We start from the raw sequence: 14,856 nt of genomic DNA, 5'->3' as shown, positions 1-14,856 counted from the left end.
GGGGATTTGGGGATTGGTTTTTTGGTTTGAAGTGGGGTTTTTTGTTTGTTTTTTAAATATAACCTGCTATGCACCACACTAAATGCACACATCAAAAGAATATTTCCCATCACAAGGGACTACTCGTCCTCCTTCCTCACAACAACATGCTTGGGGAACAGACAGAAAATTTTCAGGTATAACAATAGAAGCTTTGAATATTTTGGTATCAACAGTCGGAGACAGCAAAAGACGTTTTACACTAACTACAGGGGGGAAATAACATCCAGGGCATCCTGTGAAGGTTACCATATTATCACTGTTTTCTCATCCTCTGCCCCACTCTTAGCTCTTTCCCTGTATCTTTCTGAGGAGTAAACAGATGGTAAACAACAACTAATGCCAGTATAACTCCCCATCTGGCTCATAGATGTGTTTTTGCATAGGCTCATCAGAATCCCTGTTCCATCCCAAATCCTCCATGACACAGGTTCATCTCCATACATTGCATTTATTAACTATGTTATGAAGATAACTACAAATACTAAGTAGCAGCTCATTTGGAACATCATAATGATTTTTAACTAACCAAAATATCAGAAGTGGGAACAGACCCAAGCCTCTTCAGGAACAGCTCCCCCATTATTTTTCTTGTTTAGATATTTATTTATTTTTTAAATTCCAGTGATTTGGCATTTTCAAACAGGTCACACAAACAAATAAGTAAACAGCAAATTGCTGATCATAAAAAGGCAAATCATTAAAAAAAGTGTATAAAGACAAAGGAGGTACAGCTTAACTTGCTACATGAGTTATTACTGCGAGATTCACAAAAGCAAGACGAAGAGTGACAGGGCCAATTTTTTCTCTTCCTAATCAACAGCATTATGGCTGTGTCAGTCAAAAACCATTTTGTTCTCCTGTCAATGTCAAAGAGTAGTAGTCAGAAAGTTCACAACTTGGATGATTTAACGAAAAGGTTTAAGAACTGGAATCAGTGGAATCTCAGGAGGCTGATAGATTTCTTCACATAATCTGATGTATTTTTGTCCCTAAGGCAATGTATTGAAGAGAGGACATATTGGCATCCAAGTGAGGGCCAAGAATGCTAGTGTCATGAACAGTTATTAGTTCATCCAATTAATGCCCTGAGACATCAAATCTTCTAGGTACAGTATTTGTGAATAACCAAACTGATAAATGTACACAAAGGCTGCACTGAAAGATAAATCTGTTAGAACACTAACTCTCTATCACATAAATGAACATAAGATAATTAGAATGGCAATACAAGAGCATGAAATTAAGGCTAAATCCTGGTGGAAAGCCAACATAACCAAGTGACTGAGGATTCTCCCTGCATAGGAGAATCTGTAGGTAGTGTACGGCTAGCCAGCTCTGTGCCATCACCTTCCTGGCCACAGTGTAGGGGACATTTCAGTGGGATAGCTGGAGCACTACTGTGCTTCAGTGAGCTCCAAACACTGAAGTGGCCCTTTGCGTGCCGTATCAGCCAATGCATGTTAAAGCAGTCCTGAAGTTGTTCTAAGTTTCTCCTAGGGGATAGAAGGAGAAAGACAGCTAGCAGGGAGATGAGAAGGAGACCACTGAACTACTTCTGGGAGAGAAGTGTGTATGGGATACAAAGATCAGCCTTCAGATGGTTAAGTGTGTCATGTGAAGACAGGCAGTAGGGAGGGAAGGAAGAGCTGGAAAGACAGCCAAAACACATGAGGGAGAGAAAAGCAGTCACAAAGGACAGGGTTTAGTAGAAGGAAGCAGAAAGGGGGAAGTAGCCAAAACACTAGAACGGGACAGTCAGGGGAAATCTCAGGTGCATGGGAAGTCATAGGTGCAGGTGGCAAAAGGTAGAAGCCATGGGGATAGAGAGGACCAACACTTTTCAAGTATTGATTTGAAAATCAGCCACGCATGTGAGGCAAACTTCAATTTTTCTCTACATAAAATCCAACCAGAATTGAACATAACCCCTGCCAGCTTTCAGACCTCCAGCTTATTTAGAAAATTGATCTTGACAATACTTTTCTCATCTGGACAGCTATGTGTATGAATAGTTCTTGCTCATGTGATTAACCCTACTGATTTACATGGGATTTCTTACATGAGCAAAGTTTTACAGGCTTTAGCCCTAAATCGGTTTAACAAGAGAGTTTTTTATTCCTCCATTTGTGCTTGCACACTGGCTTGGAAGCACAGTGGTTTTGCTCACGAGTACTGAGCTACTGGTATGAATAATGTTTTAAGAGCACTGAAGTATTCACTTTGAAAATAAACTATGTCAAGAGCCACATAAACTATGCAAACATTTGAAAAGTGTTTTGGGGGCCAAATTTGGGGCCTGATTGTGCAAGACTGAGTACCCTCATCTTCTACTGATATATATATATATATATTATGTTACTTGTCATGGGTGCTGAGTGCCTCACAGGTTTAGGCCCTTTTTATTGTTCTCTAAAATTTACTAAAACTCATAATTCATGACCAATCCACTGGTCCATTTGAAAACATGTTCTTAAACATGACAATGTACTGCTTATTTTCACAATTCAATGACAAGCTAAACTGCAAGCCGGGTTTCCAGTTGTCAAAACTCCCTTGCCAGAAAAATCAGAGGGTATTGTTGGCCTCTCTTTTACAAAGCTGATCATTAAAGTCTCCAGGGATTTTTCCAGCACTGCATTGTGTGCTGATCTGTGAGCGTGAGCAGAACTCGTCGTTGACCATCAGCATCATCCTGCTCTTCAGCACAAAACTGCCAAAAAACACCATGAAACTGATGGCCAAGGGTGCAATGATTAAGACCTGTTTTTCTCAACTCAAGACTTTATTTCAGTAAGCTTCTATCAATATCTGTCTACTTATACCTAAACTGGAAGCTTTCGTTACACACCATGCTCCCCACCCCCAATTCACTCCAGGGTCTATACTGGCAGAAGCCAACACAGACCGCAGCAGAAAACCCACAAGATAAAATGTTTGCATGGGGGGAGGGGAAGGGTTTAGAAGTTTCAGACACTCATATTCTTGACTGCCAGGGGATCCACAGAAGACCAACAGAGACACAGAATAGGGTAGCACTGCCCAGGAAACTGGCATGCATAGAGCAGTCAAGGATTGTGCTGATTCAGCACATCACTTGCTGCATTTTCCTTTGGCCAGCTTCCAATGGAGGTCCAAGCAGAGATTTAAATTCTCCTCAATCAGCATCATTGGGGCTTGTTGACACAAAGGGAGGCACTGTGCACCTCCCTGCTTCAGAGTCTGTGAATCTGGAAGGATATATAGAAGGATTCACTAGCTAAACCTTGAAGACTTAGATAGTGTTTACAGGACAGGACTAGCAATATTGCTAATCCTAGTAATATCCAGCCATTTTATACAGAATTATATGCACTATAAAATACTCACTAGTGGTTGTGCCCTCAGTCTAACAATGAGTTCTGCTCATGCTCACGTAGGATTGCCACTTGTGATAGTGTGTCTAATAAGATAAACTCAGGAACACTATGGCTTCATGCAGTTACAATACACAATATTTTGACACATTCCCACAGTGCATCAGAACATCACACCATGGAAAAACTGCATTCCACCACATTGATTCAAATGTGGGGTTTTTTTGGAATGTAGTGTTGTAGTATGATATTTTATAGGGTTACCATATTTCAGCAAGCAAAAAGGAGGACGGGAGGAGCCCCGCCCTAGCCCCGCCCCCGTCCTGCCCTAGCCCCGCCCCTGCCCCTTCCACTCCCTCCCACTTCCCGCCCCCCTCAGAACCCCCAACCCTCCCCCCGCTCCTTGTCCCCTGACTACCCCTCCTGGGACCCCTGCTCTTAACTGCCCTCCAGAACCCCACCCCCTACCTAAGCCTCCCTGTTTTTTGTCCCCTAACTGCCCCCTCCTGAGACCCTACCCTCTACCTGTACCCTGACTGCCCAAAACCTTATCCACACCCCCACCCCCAGAAAGCCCCCCCCGAACTCCCGACCCCCCCCCCCGCTCCCTGTCTCTTGACTGCCCCCTCCAGAACCTCCCTGCCCCTTCTCCGACCCCCTGGCCCCCTTACCCTGCCACTCAGACCAGCGTGCCGGGGAGGAGGAGCAGGGGGAGGAGCTCCAGACTGCCGGTGCGAACAGCCAGCTGGTGATCTGCGAGGGAGGGAGGGAGTGCTCTCAGCTGCAGGGGAGAGGAGGGGGAAGCGGAGGAGGGGCTCTCTCTGGCTGTCGGAGCCACATGTAAGTGGCACCATCCGGCCGGCTGCCCTGTCAGCCGCGTGCACTCTGCATGGGGGGGAAGTCTGGACATTTACAAATTCCCCCCGGACGCTATTTTTAACTCTAAAAGCTGGACATGTCCGGGGGAATCCGGACGAATGGTAACCCTATATTTTATATTTTGGTACCTTGCTTCCAGAAACCTGGAAAACCAAGAAACACAAGCACCTAAGACAACAGACCACTTACGCAGATCAAGATTGGAAAATGTACTCAATACTAGACCAGGAACCAAAATTTCCATTTCATGGGAAATTCTGCAGTTTTGAAATTTTTGTTGCAAATCAGAACGAAAATAAAGAACTTAGAAATTTCCCACCACACCATTTTGAAAAAAATATTCATTTCAGCTCAATCAAAACATTTCATTTCAATTTTTATATTTTTAAATGTGCTTTATTTTTATACAATATAAAATAACTTTGAAACGGTAATTTTGATACAAAAAATTTAAATGTTCTATCTTTAAAAGTTGAAATGGAACATTCTGACCTTCTCAAAATGCTTTAAAATTTCCCACCCCCCAAAATGGAATGTTGCCAAAAATCAACCTGTTCCTACAGAAAGGTTTTGGTTTTAACAAAACCATTGAAAAAATTTGGAACAATGTTCCATCAGAACACTTTTGACCAGCTCTGTCCACTACCTATCAGCATGAAGACTCAGCCCACTAGCCAGGGTGAAAAGTTTTTGGACAATCACAAATTCATAGACTTTTAGGCCAGAAGGGACCATCATGATCATCTAGTCTGACCTGCATATTGCAGGCCACAGAACCTCACCCACCCACTCCTGTAATAGACCCTTAACCTCTGGATGAGTTATGATCATGCTCTCCAAAGCCATATCCATGGCAATTTCTAGGAGAAAAGAGGTTGCATACTGTTTATTGTGTAGCCTCTTTTAGCACTATATTTTCTACTTCAACACACATGTAAAACATAAGCACAACAGTATATTACCTAATTCTCTCTTAGTTCATTCATAACCTCCTGCATTTGAGTTGGGCTAACCTGCCTAAGCCATCTGGCATCATTATGATCACCCCTTGCAGAGGGAAGTCTGGCAAATCTTCCCAACCCCTTCAAAATAGAGCATGATCCATGATTTTTTTCTCTGTTGATGTCTTTGAAATGTTTTTCTAGAACACAAGCAAAAAAGGTGAACCACTACTTCCAAATGAACTGCCAAAAACACCACCCACCAATTTACAGCCTCTAGTATGAACAACACCATATGCTCTATGAACAGTCTATACACACTTGGGGATGTGGGGGGGAGGGTAATGTCATCCAAAATTTATGTGACAGACTCAATGGTAACCACAATTTATTTAATTCAACACATCTTATCCATCAAACAAAAATGTAGATCTTTACCATCCTGAGGCTTCAAAAATTATAAATGACCATGGAAGTAATAATTATGGGTTCTGTGGATGCTTCTTCACATTAAACCAATATATCCAGATACATGTGCTACTGCATACATGTCAACTGTCAATATTTAGGAGGGCCAATTCCTATTTTTCATTTACTATCCCTCCATAAAACTCTTACCCCCATGTATTTCAATGAGGGTAGGTGGTGTATTCTATTTTACAGATTTCAATTCATGGCAGGTATGTAGATGCACCAGTCTCTGGTAATATAAATCTCCTACTCCACATATTACTATTACTCAGAAGCATTATAGGGAGTTCGAGCACTCAGTGAGCTCTATTTTTGTTTAACAAGTTATAGCATTTTAGGACATGCAGTAAATAAACGCACTCCCACATTTTTCAAGATATTTAAAAAGGAACAGGACTTAATTTCTTCAGCACAGCATTCTGACATTTCAAGAGGAAAAGAACAACTCAGCATGAATATACTCAAGTTTACTTCAATGTACTTAGCATAACTTTTGAAATGTCAGATTTCTGGGATGAACAGCATGGGTACAGTTTTCACAATTTAGATTACTACAAGGAGCAGAAATACACAATAAAACATATTCATATTACTGTATCAGCAAAATTCTGCACTGTGCAGCAGATTGCATGTGCTGTACATGTTAATGAAACAAAAAGGAATGTTGCATACTTTCATTCAAGGCATGCCAGCTGAGATGTACTGTGCTGCTACTACCTTTGACTTGGACCACTAAACTGGTACAAGCCTTGATTAGTACGCCATAAAGTGAGAAGTATGTCATATACTTGTGTTTTGGTTGCAATATGCCACCAAAGAGCAGCACCATACTACAGTTTAAGTATTACACCCAACCTGAAAGCAGGTGTTTGACATGCTTTTTATTACATGAACATGAATAAAAACACATGATACACAACTCAAACCCCTGTCTTAAGGAATCTAACCTCCTGATGACCATAAACATGACTTGATGTAGGACCAAGTGTATGGAGTTACTTGAATGTTTGTGATTTTGTGGCATGCAACTTGTGAAAAACATCCATAATAGAACCACCTCAAAGGGCAAAATTTAGACCTAACCTAGAAGAAGAAAAGGTCATGTATAATGGAAAAATCATTTAACATACACAGCACCCACTTACACACAAAGTTCTATTTAAAAAAAGAAATCCCGTGATTGCCACAAATTGTTTTTAACCAGTTTCCTACTCTTAATTAGGAGGTCATTCAGATATCAAATTTTTTTCTGTATGTTATTGTGTCATATGCAGAATACATTCATTTTTATAACAATATATTAAATCATAAATATGCTTTAGATTAGTTAAAAGTTATGGCATTAGTTTACTTTTAAACAAATATAAATAGCATGGTTTTAGAGAATCATTACAACAGAAAAATCTTCAGTTCTAATGACAATATTGCCTATAGTAATGCTTATCTTTGTTCATTTTTATTCAGGCAGAAAATTGATATTTGAATGGTTTATTTTTAAAGGGACTGCAGTATCCCATTAAAAGAAACTCTTTCTGCTCTTTATACAAGTACCTGCAATATTTGTTTGAACATATGGTAAAAGTGATTAACTTTATTAGCAACTATATATAAACTAAACATTTTAGCAAGAAATTGGGAGACAAGTTTCTCAGGCCTGGAAGTATCTGGGCACTGAAGCACTTTCATATAGGTCTCCACATCATTCCCTTATAATGTGATTTGTGCAACAAATTTGTAGCAAGAGTTAAATAAAGGAGCCACTTGCTCACCTTTTGAGCAACAGGTAAGGCATTGCACACGGCAAAGGTAGAGATATGCTAAGGGTGAACAGAGGCAAGGAAAAAACTTCAGTCTCTTTGTGGCCTAGCCAGTAAGACCATAAAAAGCTGCTTTGGAAAAGAAGGCTGGAAGGCAAAGGAAGTGCCATAATGAACAATCTAGGGGTGAGGATGACCACAAAGACAATATATTGTTTCATTTACTGGGACAAATCTGTCTCTCTGCTGTTTTTGACTCAATTTAAATGTTCGTTTCTTAGAGCCCTTTAGAATCAGTATTTAAATTGTATCAGTCTGTCTTTGAAGTTAACACCACCTTTGTTGATGGTACTGATTGCTTATCTGCAGACACTTTTCTGTTAGCTGAGCTACAATACATTTGGACCAATCACTTAGTTATGGAAACAGTTAGAAGGAAAGAACATTGCACAAGTATTGCCCTTCACCCCCCCGCCCCCACCCCCCAGGGTGTGAAAGTGTGAAATCTCCAGGGGGGGAGATTTTTCCCAATTCTTCCTTCAGCATGTTATAGGTGAGTAAAAACAAAGGCAACAGATCTGGGATGAAATCTTGGCTCTACTGAAGTCAATGGAAAAAACTCCCACTGACTTCAGTAAGGTCAGGATTTCATCCCTGATCTCCAAGCCCTGTGAACACCTGGAGTGAGATCTTCACCCCTGGTTCTGGCTCCTTTATGCCAGGTACAATGGCTGCAGTTGCATCAAGGGAGCCTAAAACCTCCATATCCTCCCAGGAGAGAATTCCCCTGGCGCAGGCTCTGCAGAGACACCCATAATGCTGCTTTCCAAGGATCCCCTCACAACCACTGGCTTAGAGGCAGTGATGGGGGTGGGAAGGGTTTGTCAGCCGGCACACAGCACTGCAGAGATTCCCAGAAGTGCTGCAGCCCACAGGGCAATCCTGAGAGGCTGTTGTAATTTAGGCCGCACTGGGGACATGTCTAAGTTACATCCAGGGCTGTGGAGCAGCCCAGAATCAGGCAGGCACCAGGTGGCTAAAAGCTACCTCAACCTCCCCTTCTCCCAGGGCTGAGAGTTCTGTGCTGCACCTCTTAGAAGCGCAACACACAACAATGAGGACCTAGGGTGACCAGATGTCCCAATTTTACAGGGACAGTCCCTATTTTTGGGTCTTTTCCTTATATAGGCTCCTATTACCCCCCACCCCCTGTCCCGATTTTTCACACTTGCTGTCTGGTCACCTTAGTCTCTCCATACAAACTCCAGGGCCCCCTACAGCTCCCGGCAGCAGACAGGGAACTGTAAATGGGGAGCAGCCCTGGGCTCCCTTTAAGGTGGTATCCCAGTGCACAGGGGACTCAGCACAAAATAAAGTATGGTGCTGGATTACCTTTGGTGCAGTTTCCTTGGGACTTGGGAGGGGTCTATTATGTATCTTCCTGTTCCTGATCCAGGGCTGGCTCCAGGGTTTTTGCCGCCCCAAGCAGCACAAAAAGAAAAAGAAAAAAAAAGCTGCGATCGCGATCTGCGGCGGCAATTCGGCAGGAGGTCCTTCGCTCCAAGCGGGAGTGAGAGACCGTCCGCCGAATTGCCGCCGAATAGCTGGATGTGCCGCCCCTCTCCGGAGTGGCCGCCCCAAGCACCTGCTTGGCAAGCTGGTGCCTGGAGCCGGCCCTGTCCTGATCCCAGCTTTCCTCCCCATACACAGGTCTGAGAGACAGTCGAACCCTTCCCCTACTTTCTATGCAGAGAGATCTGTGAGAGAGTTCTAGAAGAATGATCACCTCCTCCCAAGAAAGGATATAAGGAGTTTAGACCATGGCAATAACTGTTTGCTGTTTCATGTAAATTACAATCTTAGCTTTCAGAGGTCTGTGTTGTAACTGTAAAACTTAAAATTACTAAAAATTCTGCTGACTCTTGGATTATTTAAATGAATTATTTGTTTACATGTTGATGGATCACAGGTGTTTCAGAATTAACTACAACATCAAAATGCATTAAGGGTTACATTTTCCAAGCAGCTCTGGAAGATTTTACCATACAACTTCTATTAGCAATAAGGATGATTAGTGGCTAAAATCCTATGTAACACACTGGAAAAGTAACCCACAGAACTTCTTATATATGAAGTACCGATGGGCTGTTCGTTTTAATTAAATACTGTTTGATGAGACGGAGTTTCATTCATTTACTTTGTGTAATTAATTTGTTTGAAGAAATAGCTTAATCAATTCTAAACATAGTCACAAAGGTTTGCAGAAGACTTCAAAGGACAGCATTTGATATAAAGGACAGTTTTGTTTTGTTTTATTTCCAGAAGAGGTATATTAAAACTTCATACAAATATCTTGTTCAAAGAAATACAGTTCTTTAAGCAACCTTTTCCCACACCACATGTAATTTGTGTTCATAATATACTGATTTCCTCAATCAGAAAAAAAAGGGGGGGGGGATTCAAAGTTGAATTTGATATCCCACAAAAATGGCAATGCTGATTATAAACACTATTCTTGTGTCCCCTCTGAGTCCAACAGAGTCAGTACATGGCGGCGGGGTGGGGGTGGGGGGGGGGGTGGGGGGGAGAGACGGGACGACGACGACGACTCTGAAACAATCCAGGAAGTAGAATAGCAGGAGAATCACACAAACCGAGAAAAATCTTACTTTTAAAATATTTTGGTACAAGACCACTTCTAACAAGTGAATATCTTGATATGGTACCTTAATGCTACATATGTGAACTCAAATATTCCCTATAGTACAACAGAAAACAGTTAATAGCAGCAATTGTGTACCATAAATATCTTTAGGTAAAGACAAAACTTTGAGTTACAATCTTCCATGATAGAGACATGCTACTTTATGATAAAACTAATTGTATCTATGGCAATAGGAATTTTAAAAAGGAAAGGGAAAACCCATAAGCTTTATGAAAGCCAACTCCTTAAAATTACTATTTGTATTACATCATCACCTTGAAGGTCCAACTGAGGTTGGGGCCCCCATTGTGCTAAGCATTGTACATACACATAGCAAGAGACAGCCTTCGTCCTGAAGAGTTTACAGTATAAATTCCCAATCCAGCAAAGGGATGCTGTCAGGAGTCTGCCTGCATGCTTTACTTTGCAGGACTGGGGCCTAAACAGATAAGAAAGAATAGATCTAATATTTCCCTCGTTTACCAGGTGGGAAATTGATACACAGAAAGATGATGTGATTTTCCCAAGGTCAGACAGTAAATCTGAGAAATGAATCCAAATCTACTGAGTCTTAGTCCATTGCCATAACCACAGGACCAACCCTCCTTTTTCTTTAAATTCAGGAAACACAAATCAATCTGTAGGCAACAATTATTTTAAATCCCAAGGAGTTTGTAATCTTATAGTTTCTCCTTTAAAAAGCAGTGTGCAATTCCCTTGTATATAAATGATAACTTCTACTACTAGTACTGATAGCTTATTCCATATATTAACCCCCATATAAAATAATTTTGCCTGAATTGCTTGTACAGTAGCTCCCTTCCTCAGCACTGGTCCACAACTTCTGCTTTTCCAAATGGTTCCCTCAAACATTCTACTCACGACAATGTGTTCCTTCCAAAAGATTTCCCCTCCCAAAATCCCATACTACTGAGTCTCTTTCTAACTTGTAAAGGCAAAGACCAGTAATCTTGTCTTTATAGTTCATACCCCCAAACCCTGACTTATTTTGGCTTCACATGCTGCACTTTCAAATGGTGTCTGTATCATGAGACTTCAAAAGTTTTGTTTGCTCCCCCCCTTTTTTTTTTAAAGCTTGGGCACGTTAGGAAAGCCGTATACATTTTATATCCGTGCAACAGAATTCCCAAGAACTAACTGTTCTAATATTGAGTAAATGACAGGCCACAAGAGTCTGTGTTTTACTTCAACCATCTAACAGTGGAAAAGGAAGAACAAAATATAAGTGTTGGCTTATCTCTGTCTTCCACCAACGTTGTATGGTTAATATATTTCATAGACAGTTGAGGTTTACACAGTTTTAAACATCCTCTCCCTCCAAAAATTATCTGAATGGTTTCACTGCTTGGAAAGGATTCATGAAAGTACTTGCAACCTATTTTTAATAAGTTTCCACACCTCCATTGTTTTCAGCAGCCCTGGAAATTCAACAGGGACAAAGCCTCAAGGCTACAGATGAGCATTTTGGTTCTGCTATGAAAAGTGTTGGCAGCATGTCAAAATTTGAATCGATCATGAATCCCTTCCTTGACTAGCATCATGCCCAGACCCATCATATAGACCCAGAGGCCCATCCCGCCCCCTGGAGGCACCACATGTGGGAGCTCCTGCCCTTACTCTCAGAGGCAGGAGAGGACAGAGAGATGTGCCAGGCTCCTCTCATAAACCTGCCGGACGAAGCACATGGCCCCAACAGCTGATTCCCAATTGAGGGCAAGATAGTTACCCATCTCCTAGGAGGAGTAAAGAAACAGATGGACAGAGTCAGACCCAATCCCACCCCAATCATCTCCCTAGACCCAGCAGCCCATTCTCCCCACCCCACCCAGGATAACTGCCTTCTCCTGCTATCAGCAAATGCAGCTAGTCTGATAGCTGAGGTGGTAGCAGTCTGTGCTGCAATGTTGAAGGTTCAAAGCTAGATGACTGATGCATGAAGAAAAGGAGTTGATTACAGTTGCTATAGGGGACTTATTTTTAACTTTTTTCTTTAGGAACAACCTAGAAATTACTACAAAAATACATTAAACAAAAAAGTTAGGTTGTAAAGTCAAGCACTTGAAAGTTAAGAAATGTCATATTTATGGTTGCCTATGCAACCTTAATTCTGTCCTCTTCTGCATATGCTTTACAATAGAGTCTAATTACTTGATGACATTTTTTCCACAAGACAACTGCCTCACTCAGTGCTCATGATGTACGGACAAAGAAGTAGTAGTAAAGGGGCATGGGCAACTATAAATATGGCATTCCCTAACTTCTACAACCTAAATAATTTTCTTTGTTTTTTGGTATGTAATTGATATATAAACAATGAAATAGTGAACTGTTAGAGCAAACCAGATTGCACATGCATTATTTTTTTAACATGCTTTCCAAGCATCTCTTTTCCTCATTTTACACAAGAGCTATCTTAAGAGGATCACAGGGATATCAAAAGTACAAACTACCCCAGTACAGTGATATCATTAGAATTCTCTTCCAGGCTGAGCGCTCTATCTTCAGGTTCCTGTGTATCCAAAAAAAAAAAAAAAAAAAAAGAGAGTTTATCTATATGTTCCATCTGTTGGAAATTAAGATACTAAATTGGGGGGGGGGGGTCTTATAAAATAAAATAGCTGAAATCAGAGAACCTAAAGATATTTTGTATCCATCCAGTCTACAGTACTGGAACTTTTCTCGCAAAAAATAAGACATACTGCCAATGAAAAAGCTTTAAGTGCACAAGACTGTTGACTATGACAGAGACTTTCATGACAGTGAAAATTAATATATGTATGAGTGTTTCACTGTAGCTACCTCTATGCACCTTTTGAAGTCACAGTGACTCAAAAACATGTTTATTTCTAGTGTGCAAAAAGGGTAATATATAACAAGTCATTATTTTAAAAAAACAGTAATAGAAAAAATATAGTCCACCCTCTAATTAATTACCCAAATTTTCAGCCAAATGTGTCTTTTCTTTTTTAAAATCAGAGGATAAAAAAGTTGGGCTGATAATGGATCCTACATTTGCATCCACAATTGCATGGGCAACCATAATTGCAAAGAGCTTACTGTCTCTCCACAATATGAAATCATGTTGTAAAATCACATTTGGCTGTTGGGATTTACTGAACAGATTTTAAACCTTTTTTCCTGTTTGTGTACTCTGTGCATTTGACTTGGCATTTGTATATAGTCAGCCCTCCTCCGTAAGTCAATTTCCCCCTATTGTTGGTGTGGTTCTTCCACACAGCAACAGGATGAGAAATTTTTTTTTAAAAACAGGAAAAATTATTGTAAACCAACAAAAATAAGTCTCAGAGGCAGATGTAGTACCCAAAAGTACTTTTAAACTCATTTTTTGAGAATAGTTACATTTGCAGTTCATTGTATCCCTTTAAATATTATCCACCATTCCCCAAGAGCAATTACAGGTACTGTCACCTTCAACAATTCTTCCTGAACTGTGAATCCACACAAACATCCAACATCCTTTTCATCACAGAGTTCTAGTTTAGACATATGTTCATTTTGGCAAACATCCCTACATTAAATATTATTAACCTCTTATGTGGGCATTTATAAAATATTTTCTGCCAATCACAGTATATGAAGAAGACACAGCATTCCAGCTTCCCAAGCAATAACAGCCTCAAAGTTTAACAAGTCAGTAAAACTGGACTTGTCTTATATAGCCAGGACATCTGCTTGAGGAAGATAAATGTGAATGGTTATCCTATGCCCAAATAAGTGCACACCATACCCTACAGTGCAGCTGTCTGACAATTTCCAAATGTATAATTTACTAAGATAATGACAGGACTATTGCAGAGTGTTAAAAGGATCATGAGACTATTCTGCTATGTACCACAGTCACAGAACATTTCTAAAGACGCAGTGCATATCTGCTACAAAAATACTTCTGAAATTCAACTCCTACCCTATTAATTCTTCCCCTTCAACCCCAACCTAAATCAATACTACTTTTCCTAAAACTATGTTGACTACTCTTAATGAAGCTGTGGTTTCCTAAGTGTTCTCCCATGTGATATATTAAAATAGTTTTTAATAGTTTCCATACAATTGAACTTCTGTAATTTCCTGATGTGTCCTGAGGCTGTTTCTTAAATACTGGCATTCTATTGACTCTTTACAAGCCTTCAGGGATCTCTCTGAAGTTAAATAAGCTTTTAAAAAATGGTAGCCAAAGCACTCCCTTTAACATTCCTGGATTTAGGTTGTACATTTGTAATTTAAAGGAAGTGATCTACCTCCTCAAACCTCTGTCCCTTTATATGTAAAATAAAATAAAGTCTAATATCTTTTGTTACATTCAAGTTATCCACTATTCATCTTAAGATGATAAATATTTTTCCTAAACATGTTATGATGCATTTCTTAAACACTGCTATTATGAGTTTCGGTTCCTGCCTTACATAATTATTTTCTCTTCATCTCTTTACTTGAACTTAGCTTCAAAATATTTTAGTAAAGAAAAGCAACTAACTCCCACAGCAGTTGAGAAACCAAAAACATGACATTTTGTCAAATTGATTATAGAAGAATCTCTCACAAGGGTTACAAGAGTGGGCTCCAGTTTGTTTGTTTGTGTGGGTTTGTTTGGTGGGTTTTTTTCATTTGTTTTGTTTGTATTTTCCTCTATACAGCACTAACATTTTAAAAATGACAGGTACTATATATAC

The sequence above is a fragment of the Emys orbicularis genome, chromosome 2 (genome assembly GCF_028017835.1).
Source record: "Emys orbicularis isolate rEmyOrb1 chromosome 2, rEmyOrb1.hap1, whole genome shotgun sequence".
In the NCBI taxonomy this organism is placed as follows: Eukaryota; Metazoa; Chordata; order Testudines; family Emydidae; genus Emys; species Emys orbicularis.
The sequence above is the reverse complement of the archived record's forward strand: the minus strand, read 5'-3'. Positions refer to the sequence as shown.